The following is a 21,736-nucleotide window of genomic DNA, read 5'->3' as shown; positions in this document are numbered from 1 at the left end:
AGAAAGCAATAAATCAACCATATCCCTTTTCCCAGATTAGCCCATATTATCTTTGTTGAACACAATTCTAGATACCTCTGGGCAGCTTTAGACATAGGTAGATAAAAGTGTTATATGATTAGGACCACACTATATGTGTGATTTTTTAAAAACACAGTTAAAAAAAGTAAAATTGAATGGAATTACTGAACTCCAAATTAATGTTCTTAACAGACAGTAGTACAAATATTCATCAAAGGGAGGCCTGGAAAACACAATGCACTGGGGGTGGGGAGCAGGGGCTGGTTGAGGAAGGGCGAGTGAGGACACAAGTCCCTTAACAAGGGAGCAGCAGTTTTCAGGTCCAGAATGGGCTTGAGTTGGATTCCAGTATTTTCTGATCTGGATTTTTGTGTAAAACTTGACCCAGAAACATGGGATTTTGTGTCAAACAAAAGATCCATTATATGACTTTAAAAAGTCATATTAAAACATTGCTGTCCTTTGCCGAAAACAACTAAGCACATTTATTTTTTTTAATGTTTTTTCATTGTGGTAAAAGGCACATAATGTAAAACATACTATTTAACCATATCTAACTGTACAGTTCAGTGGCACTAAGTACACTCACATTGTTGCACAACTCTCACCATCATCCATCTCCTGAATTTTCCACCTTCCTAAACTGAAGCTCTGTCCCCTTTAAACACTAACTCCCCATTCCCCCTCCCCACTCCCCCCACCGTCCCCCTTTGGCCCCTGGCATCTACCAATGTACTTTCTGACTCTATGAATTTGACTATTCTAGATACCTTGTGTAAGTGGAATCAAACAGTATTTGTCTGCACCTAATGTATACTGGAATGCATTTCTAAGGTTAACTTGATATGTGCCCTGCAAACAGATTGTAAGTGGATGGACCTAGAGACTGTCATATGGAGTGAAGGAAGTCAGAAAAACCAATATCGTATATTAACGCATATATGTGGAATTTAGAAAAACAGACGAACCTATTTGCAAAGCAGAAATAGAGACACAGATGTAGAGAACAAACGTATGGACACCAAGGGGGAAGGGGTGGTGATGGGATGGGTTGGGAGATTGGCAATGATATATGTACCCTACTGTCTATGAAGTAGTTGACAGTTGAGTGCCTACTGTATAGCACAGGTAAAAAAAAAAACTAAGCACTTTTAGCGCCTTTTGTTTTTCAAGTATTTATCTCCAATTCCTAAAAATTATGCTCATGCTAGTATTTCTTGATTTATCCATTTTAGGTATATTCAATTCTTAATATCAAAGATGACAATTAGTGTCCTTTCTTGTCACCCGATTATTTATGTTTAAATTACTATGGCATGGACATATATACACTACCAAACGTAAAATAGATAGCTAGTGGGAAGCAGCCGCATAGCACAGGGAGATCAGCTCGGGGCTTTGTGACCACCTAGAGGGGTGGGATAGGGAGGGTGGGAGACGCAAGAGGGAAGAGATATGGGAACATATGTATAACTGATTCACTTTGTTATAAAGCAGAAACTAACACACCATTGTAAAGCAATTATACTCCAATAAAGATTTAAAAAAATTACTATGGCTATGTAAACTGTTTGCTGCTAAACCAAGTAGTGAGCTATAATTACGTCCTTCGCGTTCAACTTTCATTTTTCCAGAAAATGACTCTTCAATTTTTTTTATTTATTTAGTTTAGTTTTCTATGCCACTATAAGGACATAGTGAGGAATTCCCTCACTTTGAAACATCCTCTCAAAACAATCCTCCACAAATGTATCAGGTAGTCTACTGATCCCATTTTTCCCACCCGGAGATTTCCACCCTAAAGCACTTTTTTTGCTACAGTGTGTGACTGTTTATTCTGGACATGTTTCTTAAAGCCTAGATTATATTCTTCTGATGTAAGGAAAGGAAGAATAATACCTTCTTAAGAATTATTATTTAAAGAAATATCTTAAATATTGGCTGCCTTTGTTTCATTAGAATTAGGCAGTTTTGTTGTTTTCTTTTGTTTTGTTTTTTGCTGAGATGGTTCTTGCTGACCCTTCTAGGCTCTTGACCACCTATATATATGGGCAGCCCACACCTAATCCTCTTCAACTGCAGTAAGAAATAACCCTTTAGATTCAACATTTTTTTTTTAAAGTGGCTCATTTTAGGGGTTCATTTTTTTTAAGAGAGAGCAACAACTGCTCAATATTTTACTTTGTTTTTTTTTTTTCCAACATTAGTTTTGCTTCCTAATGTTTGAGGAAAGTTTGATGTTTGAGTTATTTTACAGCAGAGTTTAGCTCTCTGAAGTTCAATTCAGACATTCTGTAAAGGTTGTTGTTGTGTACATGCGTGCTTCTGTGTGTGTGTGTGTGTGTGCGTGTGCATCTTCTAAGCAATGGGTCTGTGGTCTTCATCAGATTCTCAAAGCAGTTCTTGATTCCAGAGTTAAAAACCTCTGCTTTATAGAAAAGGTGTGCTTGTGATTTGGAGAATCAAAATAATAAAGTTAGAAGGGACTAGAAGAAACCATCTGGCAGTTAAGCAATTAAACCATCCAAGAGACAGAGTGAGTTATCCTTTTCTGGGAATGGCTCATCCGTGACTAAAGTGCACAGCTCTTCACCTGTCAAAACCACTAGGCTTCAAGTCTGCCTCCGGACTCGAGAGCACAGTTAGGCTCTCTGACGAAGAGGCCTCTATTTTTCCTTATCACACAGCTTCAGAGGCCTCCTTACAGCTTTAGGCTGTTGAAAATGATTATGGGGCAACTGAACAGGGCCTGAAAAATGTGTCTGGTACAATTACCTAAGGATGATCTTAACAAATAAAACCCACCAAGTAGGTTCTTCTGCCAACCAACTTGACGAGCATCCCCCATGACGCAGGTCACACAAGTTACAACCTATGCAGATGGGCATCTCTCACTGTATGTGAAGCTGGGTTTCTGGGAAGTGTGTGGGATGGTGAAAAATGCATTGGACGAGGAGGTAGAATATTTGGATTTGGTCTTATTCTGCTTTAAACTTACCATGTCCCGGGCTTCCCTGGTGGTGCAGTGGTTAAGAATCCGCCTGCCAATGCAGGGGACACAGGTTTGAGCCCTGGTCCGGGAAGATCCCACATGCTGCGGAGCAACTAAGCCCATGCATCACAACTACTGAGCCCGCACTCTAGAGCCCACAAGCCACAACTACTGAGCCTGCGTGCTGCAACTACTGAAGCCCGCGCGCCTAGAGCCCGTGCTCTGCAACAAGAGAAGCCACCGCAATGAGAAACCCATGCACCACAACGAAGAGTAGCCCCCGCTCGCCGCAACTAGAGAAAGCCCGCAGGCAGCAAGGAAGACCCAACACAGCCAAAAATAAATGAATGAACAAACAAACAAACAAACTTACCATGTCCCTCATATGCAACCTAAGGGCATTTAGGGGGAAAGGAACCAGCATTTTCTTTTTAGTACTCAAAAAGAGCCAAGAGAAAGAGATAAATAGTTATGTTCAGCTAATCTTCTCAATATTGGTATGGGATCTATTATTATTTTCATTTTATGGACTAAAAACCTAAGACTCAGAGAGACAACTTACTCAATATTACACAAATAGTGAGTCACAGAGTTGAAATTCTAACTAACCCCCTTATCTTTTTATTAATAAACTTTATTTTTTAAGAGCAGTTTTGGTTCACAGCAAAACTGAGTAGAAACTAGAGTTCCTATTTATCCGCAGTTTCTACACACACACACACACACCTCCCCCACTATTGACATCCATCAACCCTTTTGGTAAACACAAGAACACAGGCTTTTTTTTTTTTCTACCATAATTCTGAGATTCTAAACCCATTCACCTAGCACCTAATGTGTTAGAAGAATATCAGATTTTAAAGGGCCTATTATTCTTATTAAGCAAAAGACATTTTTGTAAAGTGAATAATAACCATTTCATTTATTTTTGAGTAGAGTTTCCTATATAGGATGTTCCTTAATGTAGCATAAACTCTATCAAAATCTAGTCCATATGACAAAATGACTCTCCTGATACTTAAATTTATGCACTAGGTCATATTAAATTATTTATTTTGAAGAATTATGTGGGATATACTATTTCTAAACTGTCTTCATCTGCATAAAGCTCCATGAAAACCAGGAAATGGAAGTACCTGATCTTGCTTCCTAGCTGGAGCCAGTCAATGGCAAATACTCAACAAGAGTGGCAAGAATAGAGGCGGGGAAATAATAGGCAAGAGAAATAGAATTCAAAAGAGTGTTTGGTAAAATGTAGATTAAAAACTTCAAAAAGATGAATGGTTTTAGAAGATTTTGAATAACTTAGTTAATCTGTCAAAGCTTCAGTTTTCTCATCTGTAAAATGTAGATAATAATCAGACCTGCCTCATGGGACCCTGTGAGAAGGAAAGCAGATGGGTTGGGGGCCGGGTGAGCCAGTACCTTCCAGTGCACATGAGCATTAGAGGTTATCACGGCTAGTGTGTCTGCCGCTTCAGGAGGAGAACTCATTTCCCTTTTTAGCTGAATGGAGTAGAAGTTGTATTTGTGAGAGGTGGTAACAAAGTGCTTACAACCCTGAAGGTAAAAAAAAAAAAAAAAAAAGAAAACAAATATGTGGATTCATCTTGACCTTCATTTCATTTTTTCCCCGAGAATCTACTGCTTGTTCCTTTCTTGAAACAACAGTATTTTAAGTTAAACTGAAAAATCTACGTAAGCCTTCCTTGGGAGGCAGAGCGGCCTGGGCAGCCACAGCCTTGGGTCTGAAGCCCATACTTCATTATTGGAGGCCTATCTTTCCTACCACATTAAAATCACATGGCAAAACCTCTATCCTATCTAAATAGAGAATCTCTTAGGCAGAGATTAAAAAATAACAGAACTATAACTTAAACTACTTGGGTCTCTGTTAAAACCTCAAGTCACGACTGTGATCTAGAAATTTTGTCTGTCTTTGCCCCACTTTCTTCATCAACAAAGTGGATTGTGAGTATACATATTAGAATCAGAGTATCTAAAATGTAACACATAAACTGGATTTTAGATGTCATTCAGTTTGACTTTTTCCCCCCCCAAAAAAGCTGGAAAGAATTCCTGAGAAAGAAAAATGCAACTAAGGTTTAATTTTTCTCTACAGAATTTTAAAATTCTGTCCACATTCCTAAGCCTTGAAGAAAGAGGCCTCAAACTGAAGTGTTAGAGCCAAAAATCACCCAACAGGGGCCAAACTAGGATGAGCACCAAAATCTCATAACACCCAGCTCAGCGCCCTTTCCAGCACCCTCAAGCTGCCTGACTCACAAAATAACATTTTTAGAAGCTAGCACACTTTTTCCCCACTCCAGGCTGTCTGGGATCATTATGTTTTGAGGTAGGAACAAAGTCCAGGAACACCAACAATTCAGCTCCAACAACTCACCCAGAAGCAGAAAATGAGGAGCTCTCTATGAAGGTTATGTAAAACCTCCCCCCAAAACAATATCCCACTGACAGAAAAAGGCAGTAGTCAGAATCTTGGCATGTGGCCGTAAAGCTCAAAGATCAACCCCATTTCCAGATGTGCCTAAAGTTGCTCAGAGAATTCTCCCCAGATGCTTAAATTCAGCAATGGAGAAAGTCTTTAAGTTACATGGGAGTAATTATTCTTATCCTTTCAAAATATGTTGCCTTCTTTGAAATATAAATTACATATACCCACTGTAATTAAATTTCTCTGATGGAGAATGAATGGCGATTGGAATTTGGTTTTCCACTTGCTCTGTTTACCACAGGATACACTTACTCTGATAAATATTCTTCAAACTATTATTCTCAAGCTGATTATGCCATTTTCCTTTACAAGACCAAATGCTTGGGGGGGAAAAAGTTTTAAGTTAAAATGCCTAGGAAGGGTTTGTATAGTTCTAACTTTAAATGATCAGTATTCATTATTCTATTTAATTTAACTAGTAATGAAAATAAGTAAATGTCTTCCCAGGAGGGCCCAAAAGAAACCAAAGTGCAGTAAACTAGATTCTAAGAAGTGCTCTTTCACCTTCTAAGTAAGCCGTCTGCTTTCCTTCCCTTTCCCTTTCTCCTTCAGTCTTCTTTTCTCCATTTACATTGCCATCACTTTAATCACCTCAAAACCTCAAAAGGAGTTTTATCCCTTTGAAATACAATTTGTTCCAACCTTAGGATTGTTCTAAATGTGAACAACTCTGGAATCAAACATGATGGAAGCAAACTAATAAAAAGATTCTTTTGTCATCACTACCATAATTAATGTCATAATTTTGCTAAGATATAGGGCAAATTATGCATAGCATGTACCTATTTTTAATATTTGCAATTATTTGGGAAGCTAGATTAAATTAAGTACAATAAGATATAGTCTAAAAAGTGGACCCCTCTGCCCCAGTCCAGAAAACTCCATCAATCAGTCTGTCCACTTCAAATCAGAAGACCAGATACATACAGAACATTTCATCCAAGAGCACCAGAATATACGTTCTTCTCAAGCACTCCAGGATAGATCATATGTTAGGTCACAAAACAAGTCTTAACAAAGTGAAGACTGAAATCATATCAAGTATCTTTTCTGACCACAATGGTATGAAACTAGAAATCAACAACAGAAGGAAAGCTGGAAAATTCACAAATGCATGGAAATTAAACACACTCCTAAACAACTAATGAGTCAACGAAGAAGTCAGAAGAGAAATCAAAAATATCTTGAAACAATGAAAATGGAAACACAATATACCAAAATTTACAGGATGCAGCAAAAGCATTTCTAAGAGAGAAAGCTATAGCAAGAAACACTTATATTAAGAAAAAAGAAATATCCAAATAAACAATCTAACTTGACACCTCAAGGAACTAGAAATAGAGGAACAAACTAAGCTCAAAGTTAGCAAAAGGAAGGAAATAAAGAAGATCAGAGCAGAAAGAAATGAACTAGAGACCAGAAAAACAATATTAAAGATCACAGAAACTACAAATTGCTTTGTGAAAAGATAAACAAAATTCACAAACCATTAGCTAGACTAAAAAAGAGAAAACTCAAATAAGAAATAAAAGATGAGATGTTAAATCTGATAACACAGAAATGCAAAAGACAATAAGAGACAACCATGAACAATTATTAGCCAATAAATTGGACAACCTAGAAGAAATGGATAAATTCTTAGAACAAGCAACGTATAGAAGGTGAAAATATATTTGCAAACCATTTACCTGATAAGGGGTTAATATCCAAAATATACAAGGAACTTATATAACTCAATAGCAAAAAAACAAATAACCTGATTTAAAAATGGGCAAAGGATTTGAATAGACATTTCCCAAAGACATACAAATGTTCAACAGGTACATGAAAAGGTGCTGAACATCACTAATCATCAGGAAAATGCAAATCAAAACCACAATGAGATGTCACTTCACACCTGTTGTGATGGCTATCACCAAAAAGACAACGGATAACAAATGCTGACCAGGATGTGGATAAAAGGGAACCCTTGTACACTGTTGGTGGGAATGTAAATTGGTGCAGCCACTGTGGAAAACAGCATGGAAGTTTTTCAAAAAATTAAAACAGAACTACCATCTGATCCAGCAATCCACTTCTGTATTATATCCAAAGGAAATGAAATAGTATCTTAAAAGAGATATCTGCACTCCTTATGTTCACTGCAGTATTATTTACAATAGCCAAGACATGGAAACAATGTAAGTAACCGTCAACAAATGAATAAAGAGGGTGTGCTATGTATGTATATATGTATACATATATAAATTTATATACATACATATAATGGAATATTATTCAGCCATAGAAAAAGAAGGAAATGTTACTATTTTCAGCAACATGCATTACAAGCTAAGTGAAATAAACCAAAGAAAGACATACTGTATAGTATCACTTGTATGTGGAATCTAAACAAAAAAAAAAAATCATAGAGAAACAAGAAAGTAGAATGACTGCCAGGGACTAGCGGGTGGGAGGAATGGGGAGAGGTTGATCAAAGGTTACAAACTTTCAGTTAGAAGATGAATAAGTCCTGGAGATATAATGCATAGCATGGTGACTACAGTTAATAATACTCTGTTGTATACCTGAATTTGCTAAGAGAGTAAATTAAGCATTCTCACCATAAACCAAGAATAAAAGGTAATGTGATGAATGTTAATTAACTTAATTGTGTAATCATTCCACCATGTATGCATTTATCAAATCTTCATGTTGTACACCTTAAATATATTCAGTTTTGTCAATTATACCTCAATAAAGCTGGAAAACATTTATCATTATCTGTGTAGGTGGAAACTAATTAGAATTTAGATTGACTTTCATTTACATTTATAGCAAATAAGTCAACGTGCCCTGGTCTTCCCTGGGAAAAACTGTATTTTCTAACTGAATTTGATAGCCATGAAATGTTGGGCAGTTCCAATATAACTCTCTTCCTTTCTTTTTAAGATAAAAAAACAGCCATGGGCTCTGTTGGGCATGGTAAGGACATAAGTTTTTATGCCCATTTGTATTTTCCCATTGGTACTAAGGGCATGGAGTCTAGAGTCAGTGAGCCTGCTTCGTTTTAAATCCCAACTCCCTCGCTTACTACCTGTATCTCAGCAACTGTTTCCTCCCCCACTGCCCTTCTGCACCACAGCCCTGCCTTGTGCTGAGCTGAAGAACCCAGGAAATGCTTGACTGCAAGGCTGTTCTTTGTTCCCTAATTTATATTGAAGGAAAACAATTCTCCCACATTACAGAAAGGCAGGCAAGAATCCCAGGAGTCTCTTTACATCTTTATAACAACCCACCCTGGTGAGACCTGAGACCAGAATGAATTAAATCCAGTACCCAATACACACATCCCTACTACATGCAACAATTCTATTTGCTATTCTAGAAAAGCCTTGCTAAACATATCTGCCTTATGATGACATCTGCTGGGAGTTTCTGGCACTGGAAGAAAAAAAGGCCAGATATTTGATATTAACAGCACTGCCCAGGGAGAAGAGAACTTAACAGGATCAAGAGTCAATGTCTTAAATGAGCTTTCAAACTGGGAATTGCATTGTTGAAAAATAATAAAATAGACCACAGGTGAGCCCAAAATACCAGATGCTGAGCTATGAAACTGAACACAAAACATGAATTAACATTCTAACACTGTTATCCAGCTTTTAAACATCCATCTAGAAAGAAAAGGATGAAATATATGACATTCTTCTTGGATGTGCTTGTACTTCAAAGAGTTTCTCATGCTAAAAATTGTCATTTTCTTTCAAAAAAATCAAAGTATTTATTGAGCTTGATTATTCTTCATATTTAAAGAACAACTGCTATAAGTTTAGGTCAGACATCTTCAAGGGTTGGTTAAAAGCATTCTCCTTCTAACCTCAGGCTTAAATTCCAGTTGAGGGTGTGGCCAAGGCAGAGAATGGAAAGACCATGAGAATGAATCTTCCAGCAAGCCACTGACCTGTCCCTTCGGTGATGCTTAATTAAGATGATGCTTAAATTAAGATGAATACGAATGTTTCCCTGAAGAAGTAACCTAAGCTACAATAGAGCACACTGTTGGGATGGGGTCTCCTATCATTCTCTCCCATGGAAGAGCAGACACTTGAATGAAGGAGGAATTGTAGGAGTCCACAGATGAATCAGAAAGTCAAAATGTATTATAACATGGACAAGTTATAATTTGACTTAATTGTCCCCACTAAGGTAGATTAACATTAGATGCAATTAACCTATGTATTAGCTCAAAGTCCAATCTTCAGCTGCGGGTCAAAAGATTCATGTACCTAGATAGTTTTCATCATTCATTAAGGAAAATTCAAATCGGTATCATGTATTTGAGACGGTTAGACAAATTCTCTTTCCCCTGTTTTGTTCAGAGTAATAATTGGGACCATTCTTTAACATGTGATTGGAGATAAATTTAAACTAAGAAACGCCTGAATGTAATAACGTTGCAATCTTAGGATTTCCAAAAAGAATGAAAAAAAAATTATAAGACAAATTGGACAAGTCTTCTGAGAAAATGCCCTGGGCTATAAGAAAACCTCATCCCATAGTCCTTTGCTTCTACTTTAAGAGCTAGCATCCCATAACTGTGATGTCCAGATTTCAGTTTCATTTTCGTATTTAAGGACATGAAGAAACACGGTATTGAATCTAATAAAGTCTGAAGGCTTTGCTTCTAGCAAGACTCAAGTTATTCACCCATGACCGGCATGGGGTGAAAGAATGTAATATATTAGTATACATTCTAAAATCCCCTTTTTTTTTCCCCATAAATTGAGCTCATTTTGAGGCAAGGCTGTATAAGACCAAAGACTGTGTCCAGCTTCATTCAGTGCCATATCCCCACTGCCTGTGCATGAATGTCTGTGGAACTGAACCGGAAGCCTCTTCCTATGAAATAGCTACTTTCATACTTTTCAGCTACTTTGTAAGCTGCAGACCTGATATAGCTGCATCTCAAAGCAAATTTTTCCAAGTCCTTTCTGACTCTCACTGCTTCCCCATCCTTCTCCAAGATCTACAGATTCCAGAGGTTCCCCCTCACCGTCCCCCTGCCCAGCTAGTCTGGGTCTCTCTTACACCACTCTGGTTGTAGAAAGAGGCCTCTGATTCTTACATAGGCCATCTGCTGCCTTGAACCAAAGACGTCTCTGCTGAATGAGTCCTTTGGCATCAGGACTCTGGGAGTGAGAGAAGAGGAACAAGGAGTAATTGCAGCCATCAGACTGGAGGCAAGCCATACAAAGGAGCCTCCAAGGAAAGAGTCACCCAAGAGGTAATTTTTGAAATGGCTCTTGAAAGATAAGTAGGGGCATGATGGGAGGAAGCCAGGAAAATTCTAGCCTGTCTATTGAATCCATGTCAGACGTTACTATGTGCGTATAAATTATTTAAAAATTACAAACGGACTTCCTTGGTGGCGCAGTGGTTGAGAGTCCGCCTGCCGATGCAGGGGACACGGGTTCATGCCCCGGTCCGGGAAGATCCCACATGCCGCAGAGCGGCTAGGCCCATGAGCCATGGCCACTGAGCCTGCGCGTCTGGAGCCTGTGCTCCGCAACGGGAGAGGCCACAACAGTGAGAGGCCCCCGTACCACAAAAAAAAAAAAATTACAAACATTATGCATCACGGAAGAAAAGACTATTCAAACAGCTTTACAGCTAAGTATACTCATTTCTCTTACCTGATTATTCACAATACTCAAATATCTGAATGCCTGTCTGCTTCCTATACAAACAAAAAACTAAAGTGACTGTATACTCAGATTAAGTTGAAAAGGTTTTGCCTCTGAACATAATAAAAAATTTTGTTAATGCTGTGTCTGAAGGTTTTTGCTGATCACTTTTAAAAGCAGCCAATTTGACTAAAGAAGTTATTTTGCAATTGTGCAGACAGTTATTTTATGCCTTCCTCTGCATGAGATGGTCTCTTCTTAAGGAGAAAATTTCTAAACAATCCGCAAAGGAAATAGTGTTCTTTTAGGCTACTTCTATACATATTTACCAAATCTGCCCTTCTGCTATTTCCCAGCCACTACCAAATGCTATCTCCTTATTCTGCATTACTGCCACAGCCTTGGCCCCTGAACTTGTGCACACCCTACCAAAATAAAACGTTAGCACTGTATTCCTGGGCACACACAAAAATGTTGTAATGTTTCCTAATTTTCTGCAAGTTCAAGCCACTCCCTAGACCTCAATCCACTCTGTGCATTTTATATTCCACTATTTCCCACTACATAGGCTTTGTTCTGTTACCACACTGCCCCACTGGCGTGGACGTCTAGGGTCCATTTTAATCACTTCACTCCTTCACTCACCTCACCTAGAATTCTCTGCTCTCCACTCCACTACCTATTCAGATACTATCCATACTTCAAGGTTCACCTTAAGCTATATCTGAGAGCTTCAAGTGTTGAAGATCTCTCCTGCCCTTCTCAACAGGACTTAGGCCCGTGACCAAATATCTACTGATGACATGCAGAAGCTAATCGTAAAACAGTGAAACGAACAATTTTAATCATCTTAATCAAACGAATATTATTTCTACGTAGGCAATTCAGCTTCACTTAGTACCCAGTACTAGTAATCCGCACTTCTCCCCATTAGTATAACTCAGATTCTCAGAATAAACTGCCTTTCAAAATCAACTATAAAGCCTATAGAAGGATAGAGATCGTGACCCCTCCCTAAGATTATGATTCAGAAGGTCTGGGGAAAATATATTTTCAAGTAGCTCCACAGGTGTTTCTGATATCCACCTAAGTCCAGGACATTATTTTTCTAAGAAAGATTCCAGCTGACTGTTTATCAGTTGACACACAAATGACTCCCCAGGAGTCAAAGAAGCCACACAAACAACAGGAGATTGGGGTTGATCTACTGATTAAACAAAAAGCGAAAAGTTTTGCCTTTACATACCAAAATTCAGCAGACCCTACACGGGTGATCAAATAATTCAGAATATTTACTTTGTTACTACAGTTACTCATACTGGCAGAGGTTCCCTATCATGACTGTGCCCAGAATAATCTGGAAACGAATGTATATACACACTGACCCACTGAACCAGAAACTCTCAGAATGGGATCTGGGGATCTACACTCTCATTAATCTCCAGGCGATTCTTTTGAGAAGAAAGATTTGGAAATCTCAGGCCATCCCAAGTTAATAGCTATATTCCCTTGAGTCAGATTTTTGCCTTAAAAGAGCAGCCTGGTAAGTCTCAAGCCAATTCCACTAGACCTTCCTGCTATGAGTTCTTCCCAACGGCATTCCAGAAAACCATATTTGGACTGCTAACGACATAAGGAAGTAATAAACGATTGCTGTGGACAAATACAAAAATTTGGTTTTGGTTAGCTGATATTCTTTCATCTTTCCAATGGCCATCACAATGACTGCTTAACTAAGCTATTTTAATGGCATGAGCATTAGTGTGTTGTTCTAAAATCTTTCCATTGGCCATGACTCCAGCGTATATACCACTCCCCTTGCCTAGAAATAACCTAATATCCCGCTGTACAGATGACAGAAAAAAGCAGCTGAAAGGTTTACTTTAAGTGCTTCATAGAGTAAATATCTTAACTGGGTATTCATATCGTGAGCTATCCCCCTCTTGAAATTCACTTGGAGACAGTTTTCTCTCCATTGCAAAAATAACCATCATGAAACTTCTATTTTAATTACAACACAGGAGATATTTTGCTGTACACCAACCAACAAAGACGTGTGTTTGCCAGTTGGTATTTTGCCCTTATTATACAAAATTGGAAATGGAAACTGTGGCCTTGATGAAAACACTGAAATTCCAGTAAGTAGGATTAGTCATACTTTTTGGGTACCAGGGTTAGATTTCAAACGGCAAGTAAAAGTTCCCTGAGCTACTAGTAGAAGAAAACATTCTCAAAAGAAAATAACAAGAGCCAAAGCTGGATGAGTAACGCTGGACCTTTGAAAGGCCGGGATCTGAGCAAACGGCCTTCTCCCAGAGGAGAAGCTTCTCACCGAAGACCTGGCCCACGGTGCTGTCTAGCTTGCTTTGAGGCAGCAAGCCTAAAATCTTCAGGGAGAAGGCAAATTAATGAAAACCTTTTTGGCTTAACTCCTCACAGCCTGGGAACTGCGGCAATCAAATCAAGAAGCTCTGAGCAAGGGAGTTTTAAATTAGACCCTGGCCAGAGAAGGGGGAAGGGCATCAATTGTAACAGACTGCTGACAGGCCTGGGGGCCTCCAGCTGCCTCACTCACTCTTTTATTGAGTGTCTGGGGGCTTTTTACTTCCACTCTCAATAAGGGCTCATTTTGGGGAGGCAACATTTGGACCTCCTTCTTTGTTTTGTATATTAGGGCAGTTATCATTTTAACTGCAGAAAAAAATTTTCTTTATAAACAAAAGGGTAGGTAGGTAAAAGGCTAAGCCAGGGATCAAAAAATCTGCACTGTCACCCACATAATTCAGAGAGAGAAACAGACAAGCAGAGAGAGAAATAGGGTGGACATTTAGAAGTCCTAAGCATTTAATTAAAATAAGATTTATACATGTTCCATACACCTCATAATCCTTCAGAGCAATGGAGTATAAAATAACCCTGCTTCAGTATGATACTAAGTGTCTTAAATGCCAATGGCAAAGGTTAGAGTATTTATGTGTTTTTCTTTCAAACCATCTATGCGCTCCAAGTAATCTCTTTCGAAGCCATCAAATCCCCTCACAACTCACACAGAAAATTCAAGTCTTACTGTACTTCTTCTGCTAAATCCTTCTCAATCAGATGAGCAAAAATAGTAAGCTCTTGGTAAACCTGAGGCTAGGCCTGCTCCCATGCCCTGTTCTGCTCTGTCTGGGTGGCATTTGTTCCCATCCATAGCAGGATAAATATGGGAACAGATTGCCCATCTATCTTAGAGTCTGACAGTGTCCACGAATTTTCATGGTGGCACACTGCTCCTTACACGCCTCCTCCTCTTACCAAGTCAGTCTCTAATACGTAGTTCTGCATAAACGCTTGGGTCAGTTTCCTAGGGCTGCCATAACAAAGTACCACAAAATGGGCGGCTTAAAACAGAGATTTATTGTCTCCCAGTTTTTGAGGCTAGAAGTCTGAGATCAAAGTGTTGGCAGGGTTGGTTCCTTCTGAGGGCTGTGAGGGAAGGCTCTGTTTCAGGCCTCTCTCTCTGGTTTGTAATGGCCATCTTCTCCTTGTCTCTTCACATCATCTTCCCTCTACGTGTATCTCTGTCCAAGTTTCCCCTTTTTATCAGGACAAAAGTCACATTCGATTAGGGCCCACCTAATGACCTCACTTTTATTTGATTACCTCTATAAAGATGCTATCTCCACGTAAGGTCACATGTTGAGGTCCTGGGGGATAAGACTCCAATATATAAATTTTGGTCAAAATTCAACCCATAACAATCCTCTATCCAACCCTATACAGTAAACACTAATGCTAGGACTTCCCTGGTGGCCCAGTGGTTAAGACGCTGCACCTCCACTGCTCGGAGCATGGGTTCGATCCCTGGTCAGGAAACTAGGACCCCACATGCCACATGGCATAGCCAAAGAAATAAATTTTTAAAAAGTTTATAAAAAGAAAAGAAAAAAAATGATTCAAACAAAAAACTTAGTCCCCGGGGCTTCCCTGGTGGCGCAGTGGTTGAGAGTCCGCCTGCCGATGCAGGGGACGTGGGTTCGTGCCCCTGGGAAGATCCCACATGCCACGGAGTGGCGAGGCCGCTGAGCCTGCACGTCCGGAGCCTTGCTCTGCAACGGGAGAGGCCACAACAGTGAGAGGCCCGCGTACCGCAAAAAAAAAAAAAAAAAAACTTAGTCCCCAACCTGATCCAAAAATATTACTAGACATGAAAAGAGGCAGGGAAATATAAACCATACTGAGGAAAAAATCAGTCAGTAGAAACAGATAAAAAATACAGTATCAGAAATAAAAATTTTACTGGATGGAATCAACAGCAGATCAGACACTGCAGAAGAAAACATCAGCAAATGTGAAGACAGCAGTAGAAACTATCTAATATGAAGCATAAAGAGAAAAAAAATACTAAAAAAACCCCAAAGTTTTAGTGATCTATGGGACAATATTAACAGCTTTAACAAAACTGTAGTTGGAGTCCCAGAAGGAGGAGGAAAAGTGAAAAGAATATTTGAAGAAATAATGGTTGAAAATATTCCAAAATTGATGAAAAGTATGAATTCACAAATTTAAGAGACTCAACAAAACCTAAGGAAAAATACAAAGAAAATCACACTGAAGGAAAACATAATCAAATTGCTTAAAGCCAGTAATAAAAAGGAAACATTTAAAAAGAGCCAGAGGAATAGACACATTAAATACAGAGGAACAAAGCTAAGAATATCACAGACTTCTCATCAGAAGCTATATAAACTAGAATCCAATGAAAGAGCATGTTAAAGTGCTAAAAGAATAAATGAATATTCACAGGAAACAAAAGCAAAAATGGACAAATGGTCTGCATCAAACTTAAAAACTTTTTTTTAACATCTTTATTGGTATATAATTGCTTTACAATGGTGTGTTAGTTTCTGCTGTATAACAAAGTGAATCAGCTATACATATACATATATCCTCATATCTCCTCCCTCTTGCATCTCCCTCCCACCGTCCCTATCCCACACCCCTAGGTGGTCACAAGGCACTGAGCTGACCTCCCTGTGCTATGCAGCTGCTTCCCACTAGCTATTTTACATTTGGTAGTATATATAAGTCCATACCACTCTCTCACTTTGTCCCAGCTTACCCTTCCCCATCAAGTCCATTCTCTACATCTGTGTCTTTACTCCTGTCCTGCCCCTAGGTTCTTCATAACCATTTTTTTTTTTTTAGATTTCATATATATGTGTTAGCATACAGTATTTGTTTTTCTCTTTCTGACTTACTTCACTCTGTGTGAGACTCTAGGTCCATCCACCTCACTACAAATAACTCAATTTCGTTTCTTTTTATGGCCGAGTAATATTCCATTGTATATATGTGCCACATCTTCTTTATCCATTCATCTGTCGCTGGACACTTAGGTTGCCTCCACGTCCTGGCTATTGTAAATAGAGCCACAATGAACACTGTGGTACATGACTCTTTTTGAATTATGGTTTTCTCAGGGTATATGACCTGTATCAATTTACATTCCCACCAACAGTGCAAGAGGATTCCCTTTCCTCCACACCCTCTCCAGCATTTATTCTTTGTAGATTTTTTGATGATGGCCATTCTGACTGGTGTGAGGTGATACCTCATTAAACTTAAAAACTTTTATTCATCAAAGTACACAACAGAATAAAAAGGCAACCTATGGAATAGGAGAAAATATTAATATTTGAAAATCATTTATCTGATAAGAGGTAACCAGAAAGCCATTAAGACAGCTTCGATTAAACAAAACAAAAAAGGAAACAAGTGTTGGTGGATATGTGGAGATGTTGGAACCCTTGCTCCAACCCTGTTGATGAGACTGTAAAATGGTACAACTGCTACGGAAAACAGTATGACAGTACCTAAAAAAATAAAAAATAAAGCTACCATATGACTCAGCAATCCCACTTCTGGGTAGATATCCAAAAGAATTGAAAGCAGGGCCTCAAAGAGATATTTGCATACCTACACTCATAGCAGCCTTGTTTATAATAGCCAAGAAGTGGAAGCAACCCAAATGTCCATCAAAAGATAAATGGATAAATAAAATATGGTATATACATAGAATGGAATACTATGCAGCCTGAAAAAGAAAAGAAATCCTGTCACATGCTGCAACATGGATAAACCTTGAGGACATTATGTTAAGTGAAATAATCCAGTCACAAAAGGACAAATACTATATAATTCTACTTATGTGAGGTTCCTCAATAGTCAAAATCATAGAAATAGAAAGTAGAATGGGTTTAGGCTTGGGGGAGGAAGATAGGAAAACTGTTTTTAATGGGTACAGAATTTCAAATTTGCAAGAAGAAAAAGTTTTACAGTCATGTAAATATACTTAACACTACTGAACTATACACTTAAAATGGTTCAGATAGTAAAATTTACATGTTTTTTTAACCACAATAAAAAAAAGAATAAACAAATGTTAACCTAGAATTATATACCCTGTGAAAATATCTTTAAAAATGAAGGCAAGATAAAAAGACTTTTTCGAAAAATAAAAGCTGAGAGAATCACTACCTAACCTGCACTTTAAGAAACATTAAAGCATATTTTTCAGGCAAAAAGAAAATGAGAGCTTCCCTGGCGGCACAGCGGTTGAGAGTCCTTCTGCCGATGCAGGGGACACGGGATCGTGCCCCGGTCTTGGAGGATACCACATGCCACGGAGCGGCTGGGCCCGTGAGCCATGGCCACTGAGCCTGCGCGTCCGGAGCCTGTGCTCCGCAATGGCAGAGGCCACAACAGTGAGAGGCCAGCGTACCGCAAAAAAAAAAAAAAAAAAAAGAAAATGATACTAGATGGAAATCTGGATCCACACAAAGGAATAAAGAATGCCAGAAATAGTAAATATGCTGGTAAATAAAAAGCTCTTATTTCTCATTTGTTAATTTCTTTAAAAGATAATTGACTAAAGCAAAAACATTATAAGGATATACATAGAAATAAAATTTATGACAACAAAAGCATCAAGAATGGGAGAGAGAAATGAAAATATACTGCTGTGAGATTTATAAATTATATGCAGAGTGATATAACATTATTTGAAAGTTGGTTGTGATAAATTAAAAATGCATATTATAACTTGTAGAGTAACTTCTAAAAATATAAAACAGGAATAGCTAATAAGCCAATAGTGAAGATAAAACTGAATCCAGAAAAATACTCAATCCAAAAGAAGGCAGAAAAGAGGGGGAAAGAACAGATGGTACAAATAAAAACAAATAGCAAAATGGAATATTTAAAACTAATTCATATTGTTATTTGCATTAAATGTAAATAATCTAAACACTAATTAAATGGCAGAGATTATCAGACTAGATAAAAAATTATATGGTACCAAGAAATTCCTTTAAAATATAAAGATACAGATAGTGGGAAATAAAAGAAGGGAAATAGAGCTACCACACAAAAGCTACTCATAAGAAATCTGGAATCTATATAAATATTAGAATGGCTGTCAGTGGCTCCATTAGCTAAGCGTTACCAAGGTGTCTGCCTCATTCTGTTTTACTAGTTCAACTTTGCAGGCGCACCTTCTTCTACTCACACCACAAATAGTAGCCAGCCTGGCCCAGCCTTAAAACGTGCACCCTGAACTTCCTAACCCCTAGTCAATTTTACTTTGAACCAGACCTCATGCCACTGCAGGGTCTTGTTAGGCCATTCTGCCTTGTCAGGGCCACATGTCTTCTTGGTTAAAAAAAGAACTAGCCCCACATTAAGTCAAACTCTCCATTTGTTCCCAACCATCCTTACTTCTCTAGCCCCAGGTATTGAGTTCTAGGTCAAAATCCACGTGGCTTTATCCTAGGTAGCACTGAAGTACTGCCATACTCTCTAGAAACACGCTACAGCAGGAATTAGTTTCTGCTTCCACCCCTACGGAAACAAATGAGAGACACATGGAAAGACAGAAGGGCTCTATCCTTTGCCTAGCACTGCTCAAATTCTAACTAAGCTATTTCTACCAAGGTGCCCACATTGGTAACCATATTTTACTTATATCTGTATAGCACATTGCATGTTTCAGAATAGTTTTAGCTACTTCATCATTTCTAGTGTCCTCCTCAGACTAAGAGAGTAGAGGCAGATTGCCAGGGTTTAAACACAGGGTCTATCATGTATTAGCTTTGTAAACTTTGGCTAGTTACTTAAACTCTTTAGGTTTTAACTACTTGTATTGAGCAGTAGGTGAGCAGATTTTCAATTAAAAGTCAAAAAATGAAACCCAGAGGTATTATACAGGGTGCCTGAAGCTACCTACAGAATAATGGATCATGGATTATTACAATGCCAAGATTTTCTATGTATTTTGTTACCACTTCTCACCACTCCCATCACTACTTCTCTAGCATCATCTCTTGCCAAGGTTGTTAGTTTTTGAAATGGCTGGCAATGATTCCCACCTCCTGATATTCACACCCTTGTGCAAACTCTTCCCCTTCAGTGTGTGCTGGACTTAATGTCTTATTTCTGACAAATATGACAAAACTAATGGGATATCACTTCAGAGTTTAGGTTTTAAAATACTTTGACTTCCAAATGAATCTCTCTCTCTCCCCACCCCACCCTCTGTCTCTCCTTACCCATTTGTTGCTCTCCTGAAGTAAGCTGCCATGTTCCTGTAAGCTCTCCTACGAAGAGGATAGTATGGCAAGGAACCGAGGGTGGTTTTGACCAATATCTAGGGATCAGTCCAACAACCCACAAAGAACTGACTTCCATATGAGTGAGCTTGGAAGCGAATCCTCCCCTAATCAAGCCTTGAGCTGACACCTTGATTGCATCTTTATGAGATACCTTGAGTTAGAGGACCCAGATAAGCCATGCCTAAATTCTTGACTCACAGAAACTGTGAAATAATAAATGTTTGTCATTTTAAACTAGCAAGTTTGGGGGTAACTTGTTATGCAGAAATAGATAACTAAGACACCTAGATGACTGCAACAGCCTTCTAATTGGTCTCCTTACTTCTACTGTTGATCATCCAGAGAAGAGTCTAGCTTATCCTTATAAGCAAGCCTGATCAAGTTATCCCTCAGCTCAAAATCCTGCAATGGCTCCCTTTTCTTTTAGAGTCAAAGTCCTTATGTGACCTACAAGATCCTAAACTCCACTCTGCTCTGACCTCAAATCCTACTACGCATTCACTTGCACACCAGCCCCACAGGCTTCTTGGCTGCTCTCACACATGCTGAGTGTGGTCGCACAGGGCCTTCTCATTCCCTGAAATGTTCATCCACCTCCCCCACCCGACCTAGATACCCACACGACTAACTCCCTTGCCTCCTTTAAATATCTGATCAAAAATCACCTTCTCAGGGAGGCCGAATCTGACCATCCTACTGTAAATTGCCATGTACCTCCCACCCCTCACTCCTAATTTCTCTTTCCCCATAACATCAATTTTTATTCCTAACACTCATCATTTTCTAACTTAGTGCATATTTTATTTATTATGTCTATTGTTTATTGGCTTTTTCCTCTACAAAAATGTAGACTCCAAGAGAGAAATCTTTTTTTTTCTGTTTTTTTAGCAGAGGACTAATGAACTACCCTGCACTCAGTAATAATCTAGAAAGAGTTTATTCCTGTACAAAGATCACTATAGTTTTCTTTGAGCACGTAAAAATAGTTACCATGGACCCAAGTCAGATGCACTACTCTTTATAATTACTCTTTATTTAACATCACAGTTTTCAAGACTTTTGAAGCACTAATGAGATTTTATAGTGCCGTAGTCTATAGAGTCTATGGTGATCGTGCGAGCAGAAGTAAACCATCTCTGCTATAATTCCCTTTCCAAGGGGCTTTTATCACCACCAGAACTTTAGAATTAAAAGGATAAAGATAGCTTAAAAACTAAAACCACTGATATAAACTAAAAGTTTGAATGACATGTCCTTATTAGATGTATTAAACAAAATAAAAGCTCACACTCACCTATGAGAATATATGATAAGAAAAAAAGATATTTGGCTGCCAGATGAATTTTGTACTATTACATACTTGCCTTGCTGTGTGGACGTATGGAATAGTCCCAAAGCATCCTTTATGTTTATCAGAAACTTGATTGTGAAGCAGTAATTCAATTTCTTTGTCCAGTTTTTATGGGCTTATATCAAACCTTGATTCTAAAACCAATTTCCCTGGTAACAGAAGCAGGATTCAGCTTGTCAGGTACCCACAAATAAAGGCCTCTTTCATTCTTACTTCGTTCTAAGTTGAAAGGCCCTCCCTCATCTGTGGTGAGCAACCTGATTCCCAAGGCAGCCTTTGTGTCCAAGTAGGGGTGCAGTATGTTACTTCCAAGTAGGTGAAGGGCAACGACCCCCCCACTATGTGTGTTAATAGGCTGCAAAGCTTAACAGTCCCAACTGAAGCGACACCTTTGCGTTTTGATACTTGAAACCTGACTGCCATGTATCTGTACCTCCATCCCTGCCCTTTCCCTCCCAACTAGGTACACAAGGCTGCAAACACCACACACCACACACACACACACACACACACACACACACACACACACACACACAC

The 21,736-nt window shown here is 38.7% G+C and overlaps 1 pseudogene; it reads right to left on the bottom strand.

Annotated features, from left to right (window-relative positions):
• Positions 1–21,736, bottom strand: part of LOC114901334 — a 38,849-nt pseudogene that overhangs the window by 6,655 nt on the left and 10,458 nt on the right.

This window comes from Monodon monoceros, unplaced genomic scaffold (assembly GCF_005190385.1).
Source record: "Monodon monoceros isolate NGI ecotype Baffin Bay Population unplaced genomic scaffold, NGI_Narwhal_1 Super_Scaffold_2, whole genome shotgun sequence".
In the NCBI taxonomy this organism is placed as follows: domain Eukaryota; kingdom Metazoa; phylum Chordata; class Mammalia; order Artiodactyla; family Monodontidae; genus Monodon; species Monodon monoceros.
Note: the sequence above shows the minus strand (reverse complement) of the source record. Positions and strands in the feature narration are given on the sequence as shown.